General features: G+C 44.8%; 1 protein-coding gene across 4 annotated transcripts in view; it reads right to left on the bottom strand.

Moving 5' to 3' along the window:
* Positions 1 to 22,737, bottom strand: part of TPPP (tubulin polymerization promoting protein) — a 146,608-nt gene that overhangs the window by 120,277 nt on the left and 3,594 nt on the right. For 3 of the 4 annotated variants that reach the window (XR_012244443.1, XM_073630636.1, XM_073630637.1), the window contains exon 2: positions 2,228 to 2,318. The exons of the other annotated variant lie outside the window; for it this stretch is intronic. The gene's annotated coding sequence lies outside the window, so the exon portion shown is untranslated. The remainder of the gene's footprint in view (positions 1 to 2,227; positions 2,319 to 22,737) is intronic. 4 annotated transcript variants of the gene reach the window in all.

The raw sequence follows: 22,737 nt of genomic DNA, 5'->3' as shown, positions 1-22,737 counted from the left end.
TTTTTTCCGACGGATGTTGGCTCAAACTTGTCTTGCATACACACGGTCACATGAATGTTGTCGGAAATTGCGAACGTCGAGAACGCGGTGCTGTACAACACGTATGACGAGCCGAGAAAAATTAAATTCAATAGCCATTGCGGCTCTTCTGCTTGATTCCAAGAATGCGTGGACTTGCCTTGGAATTGTGTACACACGCTCTGAATTTCCGACAAAAAGTCTTCTTGTCGGAAAATTTGAGAACCTGCTCTCAAACAGTTGTTGTCGGAAATTCCGACAGCAAATGTCCGATGGAGCATTGTCAGAAACCATGAACCAGACCGAGACAGAAGTACAGTAAAATCACACTTGTTTATTAATAAAAATAAAAAGGTAAATAGAGTAAGCGTAGTCAAAACATAGCCAGAGTTCAGTAACCAGATCGGGTAATCAGCCAAGCCAGAGTTCAGTAACCAGATTGGGTAATCAGCCAGGCCAGAAGTCAGGGATCCAAGTAGAAGAACAGCAAGCAGGATAAGGAGCCAGAAGGGATGTCAGCAAAGCCAGTCTTTAAACAGGAATGCAGGAGATGGTTTCTTGTGATGTGACCAAGGCGAAGGCAAGAATTAAGTGAGCTGGAGATCTTTAAGTAGGCGGGACTGACAAGCAGATCCACAACAGCTGGTTAACTGTGGAGAGAGATGAGAGCTGCCAATTAGCTGATAGCTGAGCGGCCAGCTCAGAGAAGGAAGGGCTGAGCCAGCCCTGACAAGCATACACATGGTCGGAATTTCCGACAAGTTCACATCGAACATTTGTTGTCTGAAAAGCCTATTGTGTGTACGGCCCATTACTGTTCACCTCCACCATCACAGGACTGAACTCTCAAATGCTGAGCCCAGACCTACTGCATCAGGGCAGAGAAAGTGCATGTGAGGGGATTTGAATCAGAGAAAGATCTTGCTACTGTAGAAGTGAACAGTAACAGTGGATGTGTCTTAGCAAAGTCTCAGCAACAAGGTAGGATGGGATGATGCGATCTCTGGGAATTTTTAAGTCAAGTTTCAAGGTAAGTGCACCTTATCTACATGGGCAGTTTTTTAGTGAAGGTGAGCTATGTCTTTAAACTTTGAAAATGAAGGCTAGAAGCTGATTGGTTGCCATGCACAGCTGCTCCAGATTTTGGCTGCTCCAGTCTTAGTACATTAAGTCTGTCAAATACTGAGTGAGATATTTAAGATGCAAGCTATAATTCTTCGACTCATGGCCAGCATATTAGTATTGAGGTAGTGACAGCAGGTGCAGTGCATCCTAATAGATTCCCTTTTCTGTTTGGGAACTACTAAGGAACCTGTGAGTAAGAGAACAACATCTAATGCCCCGTACGATGGAAAATGTTCGATGGGAGCTTGTTGTTGGAAATTCCGACCGTGTGTAGGCTCAATCAGACATATTTTCCATCAGAATTTCCGACACAAAAATTTGAGATCTGGATCTCAAATTTTCCGACAACAAAATCCGTTCTCGTAAATTCCGATCGTGTGTACACAATTCTGACGCACAAAGTTCCACGCATGCTCGGAATCAAGCAGAAGAGCCGCACTGGCTATTAAACTTCATTCTTGGCCTGTCGTACGTGTTGTACATCACCGCGTTCTTGATGTTCGGAATTTACGACAAGATTTGTGTGTCCGTGTGTATGCAAGACAAGTTTGAGCCAACATCCGTCTGAAAAAATCCATGGATTTTGTTGTCGGAATCTCCAATCGTGCGTACGGGACATAGGTATTCCCTCATGAATATTTTGTAATATTACAGTACCCTTAAGCCCTGGTTCACATTGGAGCGATTTGACATGTCAAAACGCATGACAAATTGGCGGCAATTGCTGGGAATGGCAACGTCCAAATCTGTGCAACGCTGCATTTGCGGCGCCGCACTGCTTCCCAAACTTAGTTTCTGTACTACCTTTGGCGACTTTGGGGTGCGATTTCCATAGACATATGTGCAGCAACCTGCACAGATGTCTCTGAAATCGCCACCGAAGTTGGGACTGACATGCGGGAATGAAAGCTGAACTTGCACAATTTAATTCCCGCTGTCAGTGTGAGCCTACACTAAAGGATAACTAAACCAAGGAATAATGATGTAGTATATTATAATGTACAGTCCTTAGATGTGGTGGCTACATTCATTTTATTATTTTTATTTTCCAGCTAGGAACATTTTCAGCAAATACACAAAATACCTGTTGATCTTGCCAAAAATGCAGTATCTCTGTCACTTCCGTTAGTTGCACTGAAGAAAATCAAGCTGTGAACTACCAGTTGCTTTGGCTCCTAATGAAAATAAAGAGACATAAAATTATGACCAATGACGGGTAAAGTGAAACACATCGATTATCTTGTTACAATGGCATCTGAATGTCGGTTGGATATAATAGGCACCAAGTGAACATGTTGTCCCTCGGGTTGATGTGTTGAAAACAAAAAAAAAAATGAAAGTGTAAAGATTTTAGTGACTTTGACAAGGGCTAAGTTGTAATGGTTAGACAACTGGGTCAGAGCAATTACAAAAACTGCAGCTCTTGTGGGATGCCCCCGGTTTGCAGTGGTAAGAACAAAAAAGTGGTAAAAGGAAGAAAAACTGGTGAACCAGTGACAGGGTCATGGTTTATTGATGCATGTGGGAAGAGAAAGCTGACCCATGTAGTTTGATCCAATAGAAGAGCTACTGCAGCTCAAATTGCTGAAAAAGTTTATGCTTAGTTTGATAGAAAATATGTTAGAACACACAATGCATCACAGTTTTTTGTATACAGCGCCTTGGAAAAGTATTCATACCCCTTGCAATTTTCCACATTGTCATGTTACAACCAAAAATGTAAATGTATTTTATTGGGATTTTATTTGAAAGATCAACGCAAAGTGGCACATAATTGTGAAGTGGAAGGAATATTTCTTACAAATAATTATCTGAAAAGTGTGGCATGCATTTGTATTCAGCCCCCTTTACTCTGATACCCCTAACTAGAATGTAGTGGAACCAATTGCCTTCAGAAGTCACCTAATTACTAAATAGAGTCCACCTGTGTGTAATTTAACCGCTTGCCGACCGGCTCATGCCGATATACGTTGGCAGAAGGGCACGTACAGGCAGATTAACGTACCTGTACGTTGCCCTTTAACCACTTTGCAACCAGGCCAATTCTGACATTTATCTCCTACATGTAAAATTCATAATTTTTTTGCTAGAAAATTACATAGAATCCCCAAACATTATATATGTTTTTTTAGCAAAAACCCTAGAGAATACAATGGCGGTCGTTGCAACTTTTTATCTCGCACGGCATTTGCGCGGCAATTTTTCAAATACTTTTTTTTTGGAAAAAAAAATAAATAAACAGTTTCATGCTTAAAAAAAACAAAACAAAACAATAAAGTTAGCCCAATTTTTTTGCATAATGTGAAAGATGAAGTTACGCTGAGTAAATAGATACCTAACATGTCACGCTTCAAAATTGGACACGCTCCTAGAATGGCGCCAAACTTTGGTACTTAAAAATCCCCATAGGCGACGCTTGAAAATTTTTTACTGGTTACATGTTTTGAGTTGCAGAGAAGGTCTAGGGCTAGAATTATTTCTCTTGCTCTAACGTTCGCGCCGATACCTGTGGGAGGAACTTACGTATGCGTTCGCTTCTGCGTGCGAGCTCACGGGGACAGGGGCGCTTAAAATTTTTTTTTATTGTTAATTTGACTTTTTTTTTTTAGTTTGACACTTAAAAAAAAAAAAAAAATTTGATCACTTTTATTCCTATTACAAGGAATGTAAACATCCCTTGTAATAGGAATATGGCATGATCTGTTCTTTTTACAGTGAGATATGGAGTCAGTAAGACCCCATATCTCACCTCTAGGCTGGGAAGCCTAAAATAAAAAAAAAAAAAACATGATCACGGTTTCCCAGCCGTCGTGGCGCCTCTGAATGCAGAGGCCGGGCGTGATGTCATAACATCGTGCCCAGCCTCTGAACGATCATAGAGACTCCGGCGACCATCTGGTCCGCCGGAAATCTCTATGGTCACCATCCGGGGCCAGTGGATTCATTCTCCGACTCACCGCACCGGAAGGCGCCTGTAAGAATGATCAAGCAGCGGAACAGCCGCCATGATCATTCTTATGGTGCAGGGAATCGCCGGCTGAAAACGGCAATATCTGAATGATGTCTGTAGCTGCAGACATCATTCAGAAATCACTGCACAAAGTCAAGGAGGTTCCTGAACGTCCTAAGGGGGAGAAGTGGTTAAGAAGCGGTTTGTGGGCGCACGCGCCTTGACCTCCGTGAGTGTGATCGCGGGTCCCACGGATACCCGCAATTGTCTCACGGAGAGGAAGAACAGGGAAATGCTGATGTAAACAAGTATTTCCCCGTTCTGCCTAGCGACACTGACCACAGCTCCCTGTAATTGGGAGCGGTGATCAGTGTCGTGTCACACATAACCCCTCCCCCCGCAGTTAGAATCACTCCCCAGGACACACTTAACCCCTACAGCGCCACCTAGTGGTTAACCCCTTCACTGCCAGTCACATTTACACAGTAATCAATATATTTTTAATTGCACTGATCGCTGTATAAATGTGATTGGTCCCAAAATCGCGCCAAAAGTGTCCGATCTGTCCGCCATAATGTCGCAGTCATGGTATGAAATTAAAAAAAAAAAAATATATATTATATATGAACATATTACAGTATTAATGCTGACCTTTTTGGATTAATTTTGTATTTTACTATTATGTACCCCGTTGTGCAATAAGAATATATATTGATGTTTTTAAAGGAATATAAACAATAAGATGTGTTTTCACAAAAAAAAATAAATAAAAATAAATCGCTGATCGCCATCATTACTAGTAAAAAAAAGGCATAGTTAGACTTACCAGTGATGGTATTTCTAAGAGCCTTTCAGGACAACATTGGAGTGAGCGTAGTTCCGCCTTCTTCACAGGAAACACAGGTAGCCTTTAAATCCCTCTTCTTCCACCATGGCCTCAGTTATTGTGATCTCCGACAAACTGGAAAACAAAGCACAGAAAACCACCAAACAAGATACTTAAACCACTTCTAAGATAAAGAAAGGGAGGGAAGTAACGGTTGTCCTGAAAGGCTCTTAGAAATACCGTCACCGGTAAGTCTAACTATGCCTTTCTCAAATCGCCTTTCAGGACAACCTTGGAGAGGATAACCGATAAACTTACCCTAGGGTGGGACTACTGCCTGCAGTACCTTCCTGCCGAAGGCATGATCTGCGGCGGACAGCAAGTCCAACCTATAGTGTCGGAGAAATGTCGAATAATTGGACCAAGTAGCAGCCTTGCAAATTTGTTCCAGACCTTCATGTATATGGCCCGCGTGACTTCTTTTCTACCTGAAAGATCTTTACTACTTTTATCAGATAGTCCTTTTGCCTTCAAGAGGTCTTCCTCAGAAACCAAGCTGTTAACTGAAGATAGTCCGCTTCTGGATGGTTCACTGACCCCTGCGTTAGAAGATCTTTTCTGGACGGTAACTTCCATGGAGGTTCTGTGGCCAGATTTAATAGAGCCGCGAACCAAGGCCTTTTTTGGCCAGAAGGGAGTGACCAGGATCAGATTGGTCTTTTCTTCTCTGAATTTCCTTAGGACCAGTGGTATCAGAAGAAAGGGGGAAAAGCATAGCACAGCTGGTGATGCCACGGATGGGTGAAGGCATCTATGCCTACTGCTTGATCTTCGTGAAGAGAGAAAAATTTGCTTACTTTTGAGTTCTGTTGGCTGGCAAACAGATCTATTTGAGGTCGCCCCCAAGCTTCGGAGACCATCAAGAAAATGTCTTGGTTCAGGCTCCATTCTGCTTCCACCAGCTTCCTTCTGCTTAGAAGATCTGCTAGTAGATTTTGAGATCCTTTCAGGGGGACTGCTGACAATGAAGCCACGTTCTGTTCCACCCAGGTAAGTAGCTGACTGGCCAACTCTAGGAGCCCTCTGCTCCTGGTTCCTCCTTGCTTTAGCATATAGGCTACTGCAGTTGTATTGTCTGACAGAACCTGAACATGATGGCCCCTTACTACGTGTTGAAAAGCTAGGAAACCCAGAAAAATTGCCTTCAATTCCCACCAGTTTGAGGATTTTTGTGCTTCCGACTTGGACCAGACTCCCTGAAAAGTCTGACCGTCCAGGTGGGCTCCCCAGCCCCAAGAACTCACGTCCGCCATCAGACGCTTGTCCAGGGGAAAGACCCACGAAAGGCCTTTTGTTAGGTTGGATGGACTTCACCACCAGAGAGCCCTCTTTACCTTTAAGGAAAGTTTTATCTATTTCTCTAGTGGCTCCTGGTAGGACCAGCTGCGTAGTATGTTTAACTGGAGGGGTCTGGAATGCAATCTGGCCCACTGAATGGCAGGAATCGATGCCGTAAGAAGACCTAAGACCACCATAGCTGACCTGGCTGACACTGACAGGTTGTTCTGAACTTGTTTCACCACTGATTGGCTCTTCTCCCATTTTTCCTGCGGTAGAAAGTTTTTGAATTTGAGTTTATGGTATAACCCAGAAACTTCATCTCCTGTGAGGGTTTCAGATTTGACTTCTCAAAATTTAGGAGCCACCCTAAATTCCTGAGGTGAGCCTGGGATGCCTGGAGATTTAATAAGACTTGTTCTTTGGAGTCTGCGAAGAACAACAGGTCATCCAGATAAGGGACAACTGAAATCCAGTTTCAGATCCGGTTCCAGAGCTTCCCTAATTATTTTTGTGAAGATTCTGGGGGAGGATGAAAGTCCGAAAGGCAGAGCTCTGAATTGGAGGTGCCAGACTGAGGTCCCCAGATCCAGGGCCAGGTGTAGAAAGCATTGAGAAGCCTGATTTATCGGAACATGAAGATAAGCATCCCTTAGATCTAGGGATGCCATGAAGCATTCTGGAGTCAGCAATTTTGTAATTGAAAAGATTGTGTCCATCCTGAAATGCTTGTACCGAATTGATTTGTTCAAGATCTTTAAGTTCAGAATCAATCCATACTTTCCCGAAGGCTTCTTCACCAGGAATATATGAGAGTAGAAGCCCCTTCCCTCCTGACTTTTTGGGACCTGGATAATCACTTCTTGCTGAATCAGATCCTGCAGTAGGCTCATTATTGCAGAAGCTTTTTCTTGATCTCTTGGTAGGGCTGTAACATAAAATCTGCTCGGGGGTGGCTCTGAAAATTCCAGCCTGTATCCCTGAGTTATGATGCTTTTCACGAACAGACTTGGAGATGTCTTGTTCCACTGTATTTTTGGAGGGCTGGTCTGTGGGAGATCTGAAAAGAACTCCTCCTCTTCTCTTACCCCTTTGGGAGCCCCAGCGGCTCTTACGGTCCTGCTCCTTATTCGGCTGTTTCTTCTTAGCAGGAAAAGCCTTTTTCTTGTCGGCTGTCCGATCTAAGATTGTTTCAAGGTCTGGACCAAAAAGCAGATCATCTGGAAAGGGTAAACTGCACAGTTTAACCTTGGAAGCTGTGTCACCAGACCAGGTTTTCAGCCAGACCGCACGTCTGGCTGAGTTCACCAGTGCTGATGACCTTGCTGCCAACTTGACTGATTCAGCAGATGCATCAGCCATATACTTAACTGCTTTTGATATTAAAGGAAAAGACTCTAACAGATCTTTTTGCGGTGTGCCCGCTTCAGCATGGCTTTTGAGCTTCTCCACCAGGCATTCCAGGTTCCTTGCCACAACCGTGGAAGCCATAGCAGGATTGAGGCTGACTGACGTAGAATCCCAAGCTTTTTAAGGAGGGAGTTTGCCTTCTTATCCATCGCATCCTTTAGCACCCCCATGTCCTCAAAAGCAAGGTCTGTGCGTCCGGAAACCTGTAAGAAAGTGGCATCTACCCGAGGTTTCTTATTCCAAACCTCGAGCTCCTTATTCGAAGGGAAACCTTCTCCTAAAGGGTCTTGGAGAAAAAACAGGCCTCTCTCGGATCCTTCCATTCTTTCTTGACTGATTCTGATAGGACCCTATGAACTGGAAACACTCTGTTAAGTTTCATCAGTTGTACTTTTTCCTCCTGAATTTTCGAGGGTAGTGTAGATTGCTCTTAAGAGGTCATCCACCTCCTCCAAAGATAACTTGTATCGAGAGGCTCGGCTATCGTCTTCCTCTTCCTCATCTGAATCCCTGAGTGAGAGAAGAGTACTTCCCCCTTCATCACCTGAGTCCTCAGCCTCCAATGGCCTGGATGACGATGCTCTTGGACTAGGTGGTGGATGCTGGGGCTCAACCTGGGCTGCTGGGTTCTGTACCAACATGAACTTGACAGAACTCAGCGAGTTCGTAAGTTCCCGTACAGACGAGAATAAATCCTTGTACTGCTGGGACGTTTCTTCCTCCACCAGGTCCTTAATACAGGATCTGCACATCGCCTTCTGCCATGAATCTCTAAGGGGGTTCTTGCAAGAAGGACATTTCCTTTGACTTGGTGGATTTACATGTTTAGTTTTTCCTAAAGCTTTTTCCTGCAACGAAAACTTTTTTTTAAACTAAACCTAGTGTCCCTAAAAACAATTACCACTAGTGTACAGCTAAACCACCACCATGCCAAAGGGAAAACAGAAACACCCAAGCAGTGTTAGCGGTAAGGCACCCAGTCCACGCTGCAGGGTCTGAGTGAAGTAACCTCTGACCCTCCAGCTACAGGCTCCCCTCAGGGAGGAAACAGACAACCCACAAAAGCCCATATGGATCAGAATGAAAAGGCACCACTGTACCTCTCTTAACTGGGCGTGATCGGTACTAGGGGCGCCTGCATCTGCCGTGGCTGTCTGTCTCTCATCCATCATAGCAGATAAATGCAGCAGCAATGACACAGAAAAACCAACAGGTCCAACAGGTTTATTAACTTTCCCGGTCCCCGCGTCATCAGCGAGGGCCGGAAATGGAAGCGCTGGTCTATTGACCCGCCCCCTGGTCTCTGTGTTCCAGGCGCTTGGAACCACAGGTGCCACGCCCTCTCAGGAAGCCGCGTCACCGGACATGACGCACTTGCCGGCCGGGACCCGGATCCGAGATGCGGCCCTCGCCCGGCCACCAGTGCCAAAGAAGCGGAATCCAGGCACATAGACACCACACCTCCTGAGGGCCCTAAACTCCCCTGAAATGGAGAGACTGAGAACTTCGGAATAGCCCCCGCCCCTGGGGGGGTGCTGGGATGGTCGCTGGAGAAAAAAACAATGGTAAGCCTAACACTTCTCTAACCTTGGAGAGAGCGCAGCTCCCTGGTTCCAGGCACAGGCTTCCACCATGGCGGAGGAAACACAATAACTGAGGCCATGGTGGAAGAGGAGAGATTTAAAGGCTGCATGTGTTTCCTGTGAAGAAGGCGGAGCTACGCTCTCTCTAAGGTTGTCCTGAAAGGCGATTTGAGAAAGATTAGTAATAAAAATGCCATAAAACTATCCCCTATTTTGTAGACGCTATAACTTTTGCGCAAACCAATCAATAAACGCTTATTGCGATTTTTTTACCAAAAATATGTAGAAGAATACGTATCCGCCTAAACTGAGGAAAAAAAAAATGCTTTTTTTATATATTTTTTGGGGATATTTATTAGAGGTCAACCAATATGGGTTTTTCTCTGGCCGATGCCAATATTTAGAAATCGCGGTGGCCGATGGCCAATATATGATGCCGATTTTTTTTTTTTTTTTTTTACCTTCATCTCATAAAATCTAACAGTTAGACCCCTTTCACACTGGGTTGTTTTTCAGGCACTTTTGGGCTAAAAATAGCGCCTGTAAAGTGTCTGCAAAACGGCTCAGTGCTTTCACACTGAGGCGATGCGCTGGCAGGATGTTAAAAAAAAAGTCCTGCAAGCAGCATCTTTGGAGCGGTGTATACCGCTGCTCCACCACTCCTGCCCATTGAAATGAATGCGCACCGCTGCCTAAGCGCCTGCAAAGCGCATTTAACCCCTTCCTCGGCCGCTAGCTGGGTTATAAGTGCCCCGCTAGCAGCTGAATGGCGCCGCTAAAATGACGATAAAGCGCCGCTAAAACTAGCAGTGTTTTACCTAGGGCTGCAACCAACGATTATTTTCATAATCGATTAGTTGGCCGATTATTGTTTCAATTAATCGGATAATAACCTTAAAAAAAAGCGTGGTGTATAATTTAATATGTAAAGTTTTAAAAAAAGCAATTTATTCTTAAAAATCTATTTGCAGTGGTAAATATAAATAACCAACCATGATTAGGGAGCGACATTTCTAATCCACTCTGAGAATAACAGACAGAAGAGATATACTGTATATACTATTGGAGGTGGAATCTGGTAAATATCATCAGACTCAGAGATCACATTTTTTTTATTTAGACCCCTTTCACACTGGGGCGCGTGTAATGTGCCCTCCTCCCACGTTAGCCCCCCCACATCTGGGGCACAGAGGGGAATCCCTCCTGCCCCATCTTTGAAGCAGCACCGAGGTACGGTAGGTTCTGTGTAAAATGAATAGTTGGAAGAGCCTATACGATGGAGACACCGAGACAATTGGCAGAGACTGTAAGCACAGTTCCCAGTCCTCGCCCCCAATCTCTCCTAGGTCCTGCTCCCACCTATGTCTACACAGAAGTTTTGCTGCATCCTGCGCTCTAGATGAGAGTGTGTTATATATTTGTGAGATCATACTTTTTTTTATTCTGTGCGTTAAGTATGTAAGTTATTATCGGATGGTATCTATAACAGTTATGTCTTGGTAGCCCGAACTCCTCCTGTAAATCAGTGAAGGATTTAAGAATAGTCTGAACAGAGCTATGGTATGTACCTAATGGCCTTAGCCTCCCAGGACTGGAACCCCTCTAGTTTCTGCAGTTCCGTGTAGCGAGGATTACGACACAGCGGGGTGTGCATCGTGAAGCCCCTCATACCCAAGCTATGTTTAATGAGGTCCCATAATTTGGACATTAAGTTTATGGTAGGCAGCGATTTAGGGTATTGGGGGAGATCTGCCTCAAGATGTGAAGCAGCGGGGAGGCCCGATGTGATGTGGAATAGTATGTTACAGATAGGGCCAAGAAATAGAGTCGCATGTTAGGGACTGCCAACCCCCCCTGGTCTTTACTGTACTGTAATGTGGATAATTTGATTCTAGCGATCTTTTTTTCCAAAGGAGGCATCTAAAGATAGTGTTGATGCGTGAGAACCACCTACGTGGGATCCATTGCGGGGAGTTATGTAGTATATATAATAGCTGAGGCGCCCACACCATCTTTATAAGATTGGCCCTACCGGTGATAGAAATGGATAACTTGTACCAGGCGCTGCATTTGGTTTGTATCTTAGTGATCATAGGGAGCAAGTTCAGGGTTAGATATCTGGAGGTATCCGAAGTAAACCTGTACTCCCAAATACTTAAATGAGGAGACAACCTGAAGAGACTGGGCGCACTCTGGCAGTGGTGCTGTAAGTTCATTCAAGGGCAGAGAAGGTGCCAAATTGTGTTATTAAAGACATCACATCACGTTTAGTAGTGAAATGGAAGTATCTCCCAGATATAGGAGAGTGTCATCTGTATATAGTGATATTTTATCAACTGCAGGGCCTCTCATGAAGCCGGATATCAATGGTGACGCTCTCACCATCTACGCCAACGGTTCCAGGGCTAAGGCAAATAGCAGGAGCGACAAAGGGCACCCCTGCCTCGTGCCTCAGTAAAGACGGAAGGGGTCAGAGAGATCACCATTAATACACAGCCTGGCGGTGGGGTTTGTGTATAGTAGCTGGACCCATTTAATGAAATTCTTCCCCAGACCGAATCTCTCTAGGACTTACCACAAATATGGCCACTCGACGCTGTGAAAGGCTTTGGCAGCATCAACGGATAGGACTGCCCTATTATCCAGATTGTCCACTGGAATCTGCTGATTGAGGAACAAACGTCTTATGTTTAGTGCCGTAGATCTGGGGGGAATAAACCCTGACTGGTCCCGATGGATGAGCTTTTGAATGACAGATGTTAGACGAGTGGCCAAGACTCTGGCCAGTAGTTTCACGTCCGTTGTTGCAGAGAGATGGGCCTGTATAAGTCTGGGAGAAGGGGATCCTTGCCTGGCTTAAGTATCAGGATTATAGTGGCCTCTGTCATGGACGGGGGCAGTTGACCTAGTTCTAGGGCTTCTGTTAAGGTCTGCTTTAGTTGTGGTAGCATAGTGTCAGCATACTGTTTGTATACCTCAGGGGCAGTCCATCTGCTCCCGGGGACTTGCCCGGAGGTGAAAGGGACAGGGCCTCTATTGCCCCGTACACACGGTCGGACTTTGTTCGGACATTCCGACAACAAAATCCTAAGATTTTTTCCGACGGATGTTGGCTCAAACTTGTCTTGCATACACACAGTCACACAAAGTTGTCGGAAAATCTGATCGTTCTAAACGCGGTGACGTAAAACACGTACGTCGGGACTATAAACAGGGCAGTGGCCAATAGCTTTCATCTCTTTATTTATTCTGAGCATGCGTGGCACTTTGTCCGTCGGATTTGTGTACACACGATCGGAATTTCCGACAACGGATTTTGTTGTCGGAAAATTTTATCTCCTGCTCTCCAACTCTGTGTGTCGGAAAATCCGATGGAAAATGTCCGATGGAGCCCACACATGGTCGGAATTTCCGACAACACGTTCCGATCGGACATTTTCCATCGGAAGATCCGACCGTGTGTACGGGGCATAAGAGTTTGTCGGTCGTGAGAGGGGCATTCAACATGTCCCTATTAGACCGCTCAAGACGTGGCAGATTACACCCCAAGAGGAATTCCCGGATATCAGTGGGAGCAGAGGAGACCTTGGAGGAATATACGTCTTCATAGAATGTTTGAAATGTCGTGATAACCTCTGGATGAGCATTTACTACCCGGCCGGTGGCATCTTGGACTGCCGCTATGAATGAGGGGTCTCTACCGGACGTAGCCATCATGGCCAACATATGTCCGGTGTTCTCCCCTTCCTCATAGTATTTCTGTTGCAAAAAAAAAAACGCTTGTTTTCTGCCTCGATGTTGTCATATTATCAGCCAACTTTTGTGCCTCCAACCATCTCCTTTGGGTATGGTCAGTCGGGTTTGCAATGAACTCCGATTCCGCCTCCCTTAGTTCCTGCAGGACAGAAAGCTCCCAGGTCTTGGTTCTGGTCTTTATGGAGGAGATTGCTTTAATAAACTGGCCTCTGAGAAAGGCCTTAAGCACCTCCCAGCACATACCCGAGGGCGCTGTATTTTTATTAATGGAGATAAAGTCCGCGAGAGCGTTAGTTACCGGGTCCTGCGTGGGGAACAAGGATAGCATAAATGGATTTATTTTACAGTGCTTCCGTCTGCTGGGGCCAGCTGTATTTATCTTAGCCCAGTATGGAGAATGGTCAGAGACCGTCCTTGGTTCATACTGAGTATCAGCAATGTATGGTAGCATCTCCTCATTACAAAGACCAAGGGCAATTCTGGAGAGGCGCCTGTGCGATGCAGAGTGGCAGGAATATGTCTTACGAGTGTTATCCCCGCACCAATGTGGAACTGACCAGGTATGAAATGGATGTTACTCTCTCCAGAGATAAGGAGCCCCAGGTACTGGCTAATGCTAATTGAAGCTGTATGCAAACGAGAAAATCCAGACAGCCGCACTCCAGGAAAATATAATCCAAAAGAATTTCTTTATTGTAAAATCAGGAACATGTCGTATACAAGACACCATAGACAGAGTGTACAGGAAATCATCTAACGCGTTTCGCACTTATGCTAAGTGCTTACTCATAGCTAAGAGCTATGAGTAAGCACTTAGCATAAGAGCGAAACGCGTTAGCTCATTGTCTGTACACTCTGTCTATGGTGTCTTGTATACGACATGTTCCTGATTTTACAATAAAGAAATTCTTTTGGATTATATTTTCCTGGAGTGCGGCTGTCCGGATTTTCTCATTTGCACACAGGAATATGTCTTAGTTTGGGGATTTTTTTAGGCGCCAGACATCATGTAGTCCCATCTCCGTCCGTAGATGGGCAAATGGTGTCGGGCCACCCGTCTTAAATCCATCAGGGTGGGCCATCGAAAATGTATCTAGCTGGAAGTTTAAATAATTATTAAAGTATTAAGAACTTCTGCAGAAAAGGGAGGGGGTATATACACATTTGCTAATATACATTCTAAGCCCTCCAGGTTGCACCTGAGAAAAATATACCTCCCCTTGTCATCTATCACTGAGAGTGCACATGTAAAAGGGGATCCCCTGGGGGATCAGTATACTTACTCCCCAAGAAAAGGAGGAATGTGCAGAGTGAAACTGCTGGCTGAACATACGAGCCGAGAATTGTATGGATTGGTCTGTATATATATATATATATATATATATATATATATATATATATATATATATATGCGTTTCTTGTAAGCAAAGTATTGAGGACCGTAAGCGCTTAGCCACATGTGTCACAGCCAGCCTTTTCACTCCGCTACTCAGTCCCCGCACATTCCAACTAAACACTAAATGAGATCTAGCCATGTCATATTATTATAAAATGTCCAACTGACAGATAAAAGTCAGGAGAGGGTTTGGACTTTACTCACACAACTTACATGTGTGCCATCCCACCGTATGCACATAGGGGAAATAAAGAATTTTCCTTGAGTGCGCTGAAGTTCAGATTTTGTTGCGGGATCACCAATAATCAGAAGGATCAGACCTCTGAAGTTCTGTATGGGGTCCTGGTCCATGAGGAGAAGCATCAAACAGGCCAACAGGGCCTTTACAAAAAACTTTAAGAAAAATCTTTGTCCCCATGGGACTGTCAAGGCGTCCTGAGTGTGGGGAGATGTGACTCTTGGCCTGTCGTTGATGTGGTTTGTGGGCCTAAATGGCGCACCAGGCAAAATGGGGTTGATAGTGTAATTTTCTGTCATCTTTCAGGGCCGCCGCCTTGCCAAGAATGTAGTAGCAGTAGGGAAGGCTATACGGTGTCAGGGTTTGTGTTCTGCATACCGTGAGCTTATGTGCATCATACAGCCAGTCTGCAATTTGCTGCCTCCTCTCGGATGGAGAATTCCTCTCTGTCCAGCCATTGCGACACCAATTGTGGTCTGTCAAAGAAATGGACCTGGTCTCTGGCCACCACACAGAGAGGGGTATAGCATAGAGTACTGTACGTTGAGGGCCCTCAATCGTTTCTTTACATGATTGAATTGCTCTCTCTGCTTCTGCACTTTCGCAGATAAGTCAGGAAAGAGTGAGATTTTGGCGTTAGCCATTTTTAGGGCGTCTTCCAGATTCCTGGCTTTAGAGAGTATAACGTCTCTATATTTGTAATTGAGTAGTTTAAACAAGAATATGCGAGGCGGGTTGCCCGGTGGTAATGGTCTCATGGGTACTCTGTGGGCCCTTTCAACGCAAAACATGGAAGAAAAGGCTTCTTTCCCATATATCTGGAGAAGCCACTGGTCAATAAATTGTACCGGGTTCTTTCCTTCGGTCTTTTCAGGAATGCCGATCGCTCGGACATTATTTCTCCTCATCCTATTTTCCATGTCATCTATGTGGGCAGCCTGCTTGTCTACCGCCATTGTATTGTAGTGCACCTCCCGTTGTATAAGGGCCCATTCATCCTCAATTGTGCCCAGTCTGCCCTCCCGTGCTATGGTGCGGTCCTGCAATTTTTGCATGTCTTGTCTAACAAAAGATAGTTCAGTTTTAACCCCTTTAGTTTCTGAAGTTAGGGCTGCTTTAGAGGTGTTGCATGAGAGCACTGCAGCCATAATGTCTCTGAGAGTGGGCTCTGGACTGTCCTGGTCAGGGGTATGAGCTGTAGGTTCATCTGACACACATAATGGGGTGCTCACAATTTCCCATGGTAGACGAGGTGTAGCAGGGTCCTCAAGCGGTATGGTGTCATCAGCCTCGTTGCCATCTGGGTCAGGGTGGATGAGTGCAGTCTGAGGGGAGTCCCTGGGTGCCATTTTTCTGAGAAGCTTCATAGCTGCAGCCTTGTATGTCTCCTTTGCAGCACGAGGCGGCCCGCCGCCAGCTTGGTCTGGAAAGGAGCGGGATGCCAAGCCCCATTTTGACATGGTGCTCAGTGGAGCCGAGGATACCGCTGTGTAGCCGGGGATATCGGCTATCTATGCCGGTAAATGGGGATGCGTAACGGGCGGTATTTCTAGCTGTTTGCAGGATATTTGTGCGGATGTATGGCGGAGCAGCGCGACTTTGCTGCCTGTTACATCCGCCGCTAAGCCACGCCCCTGCTGCCTCTAAGTAGTTTTCTATCAGAAAATACTGATTTTAACTTGTAAGCAACAAATGTCAGAAAAAGGTTTGGTCTTTAAGTGGTTAAACTGACCATATTTACACACAGAAGTGCATTCCTTTGATCTAAAAGATATCAGAGATACAATGTATCTCTTCTCTTTTCTATCTCCCAGCGCTGAGGAATGTTGATCAAAAAAAAAAAGCTGGCAATGTTTGACAGCTGAGCGGCTCTGCACTTGTCACATAGAATCGAGGAAATGACGGGTTAAGATTGTGAGGGGGTTGAATCGAGATTGCTATCGTTTAACGATAATCACACAGCTCTAGTATAAATACAGCTGTTCTATGAAGCCCTCAGAGGTTTGTTAGAGAACCTTAGTAAACAAACTGCATTGTGAAGGCCAAGGAACACACCAGACAGGTCAGGGATAGAGTTGTGGAGAAGGGCTGGTTATAAAAAAATATCCCAAGCTTTCAATCACTGTTCAATCCATCATCTGAAAAAAGACAGAATATAGCTTAACTGCAAACCTACCAAGACATGGCCGTCCCCCTAAACTGACGGGCCGGGCAAGGAAAGCATTAATCAGAGAAGCAGGCAAGAGGCCCATGGTAACTCTGGTGGAGCTGCAGAGATTCACAGCTCCGGTTGGAGAATCTGTTCACAGGACAACTATTAGTAGTGCACTCCACAAATCTGGCCTTTATGGAAGAGTGGCAAGAAGAAAGCCATTGTTGAAAGAAAGCCATAAGAGTGGCAAGAAGAAAGCCATTTGCAGTTTGAGAGAAGCCATGTGGGGGGGGGGGGGGGGGGAGACAGCAAACATGTGGAAGAAGGTGCCAGAGCACCCCCACAACATGATTCTGCCACCACCATGTTTCATGGTGGGAGTGGTGTGTTCAGGATGATGCACAGTGTTAGTTTTCTGCCACACACACAGCGTTTTTGCCTTTAGGCCAAAAAGTTCACTTTTGCTCTCATCTGACCAGAGTGAACTTTTTGGCCTAAAAGCAAAAACGCTATGTGTGGCAGAAAACTAACACTGCGCATCGTCCTGAACACACCATGAAACATGGTGGTGGCAGAATCATGTTGTGGGGATGCTTTTCTTCAGCAAGGAAGCTGGTCAGAGTTGATGGGAAGATGGATGGAGCCAAAATACAGGGCACTCCTAGAAGAAAACCTGTTAAGAATCTGCAAAAGACTTGAGACTGCGGCGGAGGTTCACCTTCCAGCAGGACAATGACCCTAAACATACAGCTAGAGCTACAATGGAATGGTTTAGATCAAATCATATTCATGTGTTAGAATGGCCAAGTCAAAAAGTCCAGACCCAAATCCAATTGAGAACCTGTGGCAAGACTTGAAAATTGCTGCTCACAGGTGCTCTCCATGCAATCTGACAGAGTTTGAGCTATTTTGCAAATAAGAATGAACAAAAATTTCACTCTCTAGATGTGCAAAGCTGGTAGGGACATACCCAAAAAGACTTGCAGCTGTAATTGCAGCAATAGGTGGTTCTACAAAGTATTGACTCAGGAAGGCTGAATACAAATGCACGCCACACTTTTCAGATATTTATTAGTAAAACATTTTGAAAACCATTTATCGTTTTCCTTCCACGTCACAATTATGGGCCACTTTGTATAAAATCCCAATAAAATATATTTACGTTTATTGGTTGTAACATGACAAAATGTGGAAAATTTTAAGGGGTATAAATACTTTTAAAGGCACTGTATGGGGCTGCGTAGAAGAAGAATGGTCAGGGTGACCATGCTGACCCATGTCCACAGCCAAAAGTACCCACAATGGGCACATGAGCATCAGAACTGGACGATGGAGCAATGGAAGGAGGTGGCCTGGTCTGATCAATTCAAGAATGGTTTGAGGTGTTGACTTGGCCTTCACATGTGCTGGAAAAACAAGTCTGATCCATGGAGGCCCCACCTCGCAACTTTCAGGACTTAAAGAATCTGCTACTGACAGCTTGGTGCCAGATACCATGGCATACCATCAGAGGTCTAATGTAGTCCATGCCTTGATGGGTTAAAGTGGGTGGTCATAATATGGCTGATCAGTGTATGTACATGTTTGGAGTTTAAATCAAGAGAGCAGCCTGTGGGTTACAACCATGTCTCCCTCCACAGATACACTGATGCTAGGTTCACACCTATGCATTTGGTGCGGCTCATGTTTGCGCAGGCACAGCGGCCCATTCACTTGAATTGGCTGCTGTACTTGCAGGAAATGCAGGAAAAAGATCTCTGCATCATTTTCAAAAAGCAGCTGCAGGGAAAGCACCGTGCAATTTCCAGCACCCCAAAACGCTCTGCATTTATAGATCCTATAGATAGATGAATGGCAGCCCCACATGTCTGTAAAAGAGCAAAGTGTTTTGGCTGTGGCTGCGTGAATAGGTGCGATTTACATGGTGTCCCACATCACAACCACCCACAGAAATGTGAACCTAGCCTGAAGGAGTGACACCCAAGGACAAGAAGTACATTATTTTCAGGATTACCAGGTTAAAAGAAAAAGTAGCTTGGGAAGAAAAAGTAATGCAGTCACCCTACCAAGGACTAGCAAGCTGCAATAAATTACATTTTTGGTTTTAGATACACATTAAAAAAAATCTAATACGCAACAGGGAATATTGCACCTCCATCCCTGGTTGCTTTCGCAAAAAAGAGGGGGGAGGGTGTTACTTTAGATGAGGTGCATGGGGTAGAGCCAGACAAAACCATATACATATGTAAAAAAATTGTACTCTTTATTAGACCAAAGATAGGTCATGGATCAACCCATATAAACGCCTAATAGCACATTGGCATATAAAATACAAAGTATCAACATACATATTAAGGATAGTCACCAACATGACACGGAAAGTAAATATTATACATCACAGTCCGTCAAATAGAGTAGGCATAACATTATGTCAGGGTGGTAGAGCAATAAAAACCATCTGGAATCATAAATATGAAATGGATGTATCAAAATAAGCTTGACGACGTTTCGTGGACTTCTATCCACTCATCAGGAGCAAGTGCATCCATATACTAAAAGAAGATAAAAAAAAAAATCACCATTATAGTTTAATATAACCGCAGACTGGAGGGGTAGAGGGGTTGAAGATGATAATGAACAAATAGACGGCCACAACTGAAAGTACTCACATAAGAGCTGATACTAGGCCATGCGATACCACCTGCCAGAGGTCAGCCAGATAATTATGTCCAGCACGGGAGCTGAGGAAAGGACCCAAGCATGGATCAGGAGCACACACGCAGTCCCCCCCCCCCCAAAAAAAAGTGCGTATAGAGAAATCTTGATGTAACTGTAGATGGGGTTTCTGTATTGTATACATTAAAGTAAGTGGTTTGTTACCATATTGGTATAAATAAAAAGAAATTTCATATAGAGTAAACCCATCACCACGGTATAGACGTATATTGTGGAGCATATCAACAAAGTAAACAGAATGAAAAAATAGGGTGTCCATATAGTAAGAATAGGGAAGAGGAGATGAAATTCCTGAAATCAGAAGAAATTAATGAAAACTGGAGTAAAGAAATATTAGTAATGCTTGTTATAGAGGAATTTAAGAATAAATCAAGAGCTTGTTATGTATTTCACAAATAAAGAAATATACCGCGCTAGATAGTGTGTATGGAGCAGCAACTAAAAACCATATAATATCTCCATGGTAAAAAGTCAAACAAATAAATAAAGTTGCGCTAGGAAAAATAATTGTGGAAAAAAAACATAAAATGTGCATATACATAAATAGTTAAATGTACCACGTAAACTATAAAGCATGACGTGAAAAGCAATTGCAAAGTGCCGTGAATAAAAACATATAATAATGTCCACAATGTATAACGTGAAGAGATAGGTACACACAACTGATGTGTAATGAGTTCCAAAGTGGGAAATAATATGGTGAGATATTAAAAAACTCCCAGGGGCTTGGATGGTGGACGAATAAATCACAATAGCAGGGCGGCAATCTGTATGTGCAGACCCTTACCGGAAAAGGTGGACCCCCTCCAGTGCAGGGTCATGTGAGCAGACAGATTACCCTCTGTAAGGAACTGTAGATATGTTGATGTCTGGTGTCTCGGATGTCCGGTTCACTCAGGTTGATAGAGATGTCAGACGGGGGGCGGAGAAAAACCCGATAAGGCAGCTTCTCTGGCTCTGAAAAGAGACCCACTCGGGCTCCGAGCCCCGAGTGGATAAGCAAGAGAATAGGGGACGCTAATCGTGTAGTAGAAAGCGTGTTCTATTAAATAGACGTGCGGATGCCCCCAAATGACAGTACAAAACAAACAGTAAAAAGCCGGCTAGACAAACTAAAAACAAAACACCCATGTGTCGGGGTCACATGTGGCGTGATGGCGTCAGCACAACGCACCGCCCTACATGTTTCGCAATACCGTGCGTCTTCCTGGGGCCCGAGTGGGTCTCTTTTCAGAGCCAGAGAAGCTGCCTTATCGGGTTTTTCTCCGCCCCCCGTCTGACATCTCTATTAACCTGAGTGAACCGGACATCCGAGACACCAGACATCAACATATCTACAGCTCCTTACAGAGGGTAATCTGTCTGCTCACATGACCCTGCGCTGGAGGGGGTCCACCTTTTCCGGTAAGGGTCTGCACATACAGATTGCCGCTCTGCTATTGTGATTTATTCGTCCACCATCCAAGCCCCTGGGAGTTTTTTAATATCTCACCGTATTATTTCCCACTTTGGAAATCATTACACATCAGTTGTGTGTACCTATCTCTTCACGTTATACATTGTGGACATTATATGTTTTTATTCACGGCACTTTGCAATTGCTTTTCACGTCATGCTTTATAGTTTACGTGGTACATTTAACTATTTATGTATATGCACATTTCATGTTTTTTTCCACAATTATTTTTCCTAGCGCAACTTTATTTATTTGCTTGCTATGTATTTACCCATGTAGGTCCTAATGGAATATGAACCAAAGATGGATTGCAATATGGGACTGCTGAGAAAAGGTCACTGAGGGGGAACTGCAGGGTGAGCCCAACAGCCAAGGTCCCATCCAGCGTCACACTGGCATGACAAGCGAGAGACAGCACGGCAGCAGCCAGACCTACTCACCATGTGTCAGCCAAGCTGAAATAGCACACACTTGCGTGAAGGGACGCCCACTGGGCGTTGCACGCATGGAGTGGAAGGTGTGGCGCCAATGCATGGTGAAAATGCCCGCCCAATCCCCCATCCCCATAATGTGTGGGAAGGAGGGGAGAGGGAAGGCATGCAGCGTGCTTCGCAGCTCCCGTGCAAACAAAACACCGGCCAACCTGTCGGCTGCAGAACACACTGAACCAATTCAGCTCAAAGGAGTAGAGACAATTACAGCAGCAGTGTGTCCATCAAAAGGTTTTCATCTATTGGGTTTCCCTGCAGCTGTGTTTTTATAGGCACAGTAACTCATGCATCTGAAAGGGCTGCTGTATCTGTAGGAAACGCAGGGAAAAAGTCCCTGCACCTTTTCTAAAATTGCAGCTGCATGGAAACAGCAGTGTGCTATGCATTTCCGTACACAGGACAATGTGCAGTGGCTTCTAATGGGTGGTGGTATCATTAACGGCATCCCCACGCATCCGCTAAACAGCAGTGCTGGCACACGGTATGATTTACACGCAGCCCCACAGCTGCATAGATATGATCCTATACTAAATGGACAATACACCTTTGCTTAAAGTAGAACTATAGGCAAAACGTTTAATTTTTCATTTTGGATAGAGCAAGGGAAGGTTATAATCCCTGTCCGATTTTTTTTTCGCCATCTGTGTTTCATTACGGAGATTTCACTTAATTTCCTGTCCCATAGCCAAATAGGAAGTGAGGGGAAATCACTGCAAATTAAGAGAATTCCTTGGGGTCCCTGGGTCACCAGAACTAGTGTCCCCATTCTGTTACTTTTTCTCCGGATAAACCAAATGTGGGATTTTTTTACTTTCACTTTCAATAATAATGGCACGCAGGACAAATAGAGAGTGTGCATCTCCTTAATGGGGACACAGACAGCAATAAAAACTGACAGAGGTTCTAATCCCTCTCCATTCTGTTCAAAACTAAAAGAAAAGTTTTGCCTTTCATCATTAAAGGGGTTGTAAAGGTAAAAAATTTTTCACCTTAATGCATTATATGCATTAAGGTGAAAAACTTTTGACAATACCGCCGCCCCCAGCCCCCCCGTTTTACTTACCTGACACCTCGAAACTCAGCCGCTCGCTCCCGACATCTCTATTGCCGCTCAGCCTGGTCGCTGATTGGCTACAGTGGATGGATTGAAAGCAGCGCAGCCATTGGCTCGCGCTGCTGTCAATCACATCCAATGACGCGGGGGGGGCGGGGCCGAGTGATACAGCGGCTATAGCCGCCGGCTGCATCACGGGAGCACGCCT

Source organism: Aquarana catesbeiana, linkage group LG05 (genome assembly GCF_042186555.1).
Source record: "Aquarana catesbeiana isolate 2022-GZ linkage group LG05, ASM4218655v1, whole genome shotgun sequence".
In the NCBI taxonomy this organism is placed as follows: Eukaryota; Metazoa; Chordata; class Amphibia; order Anura; family Ranidae; genus Aquarana; species Aquarana catesbeiana.
The sequence above is the reverse complement of the archived record's forward strand: the minus strand, read 5'-3'. Positions and strand labels throughout refer to the sequence as shown.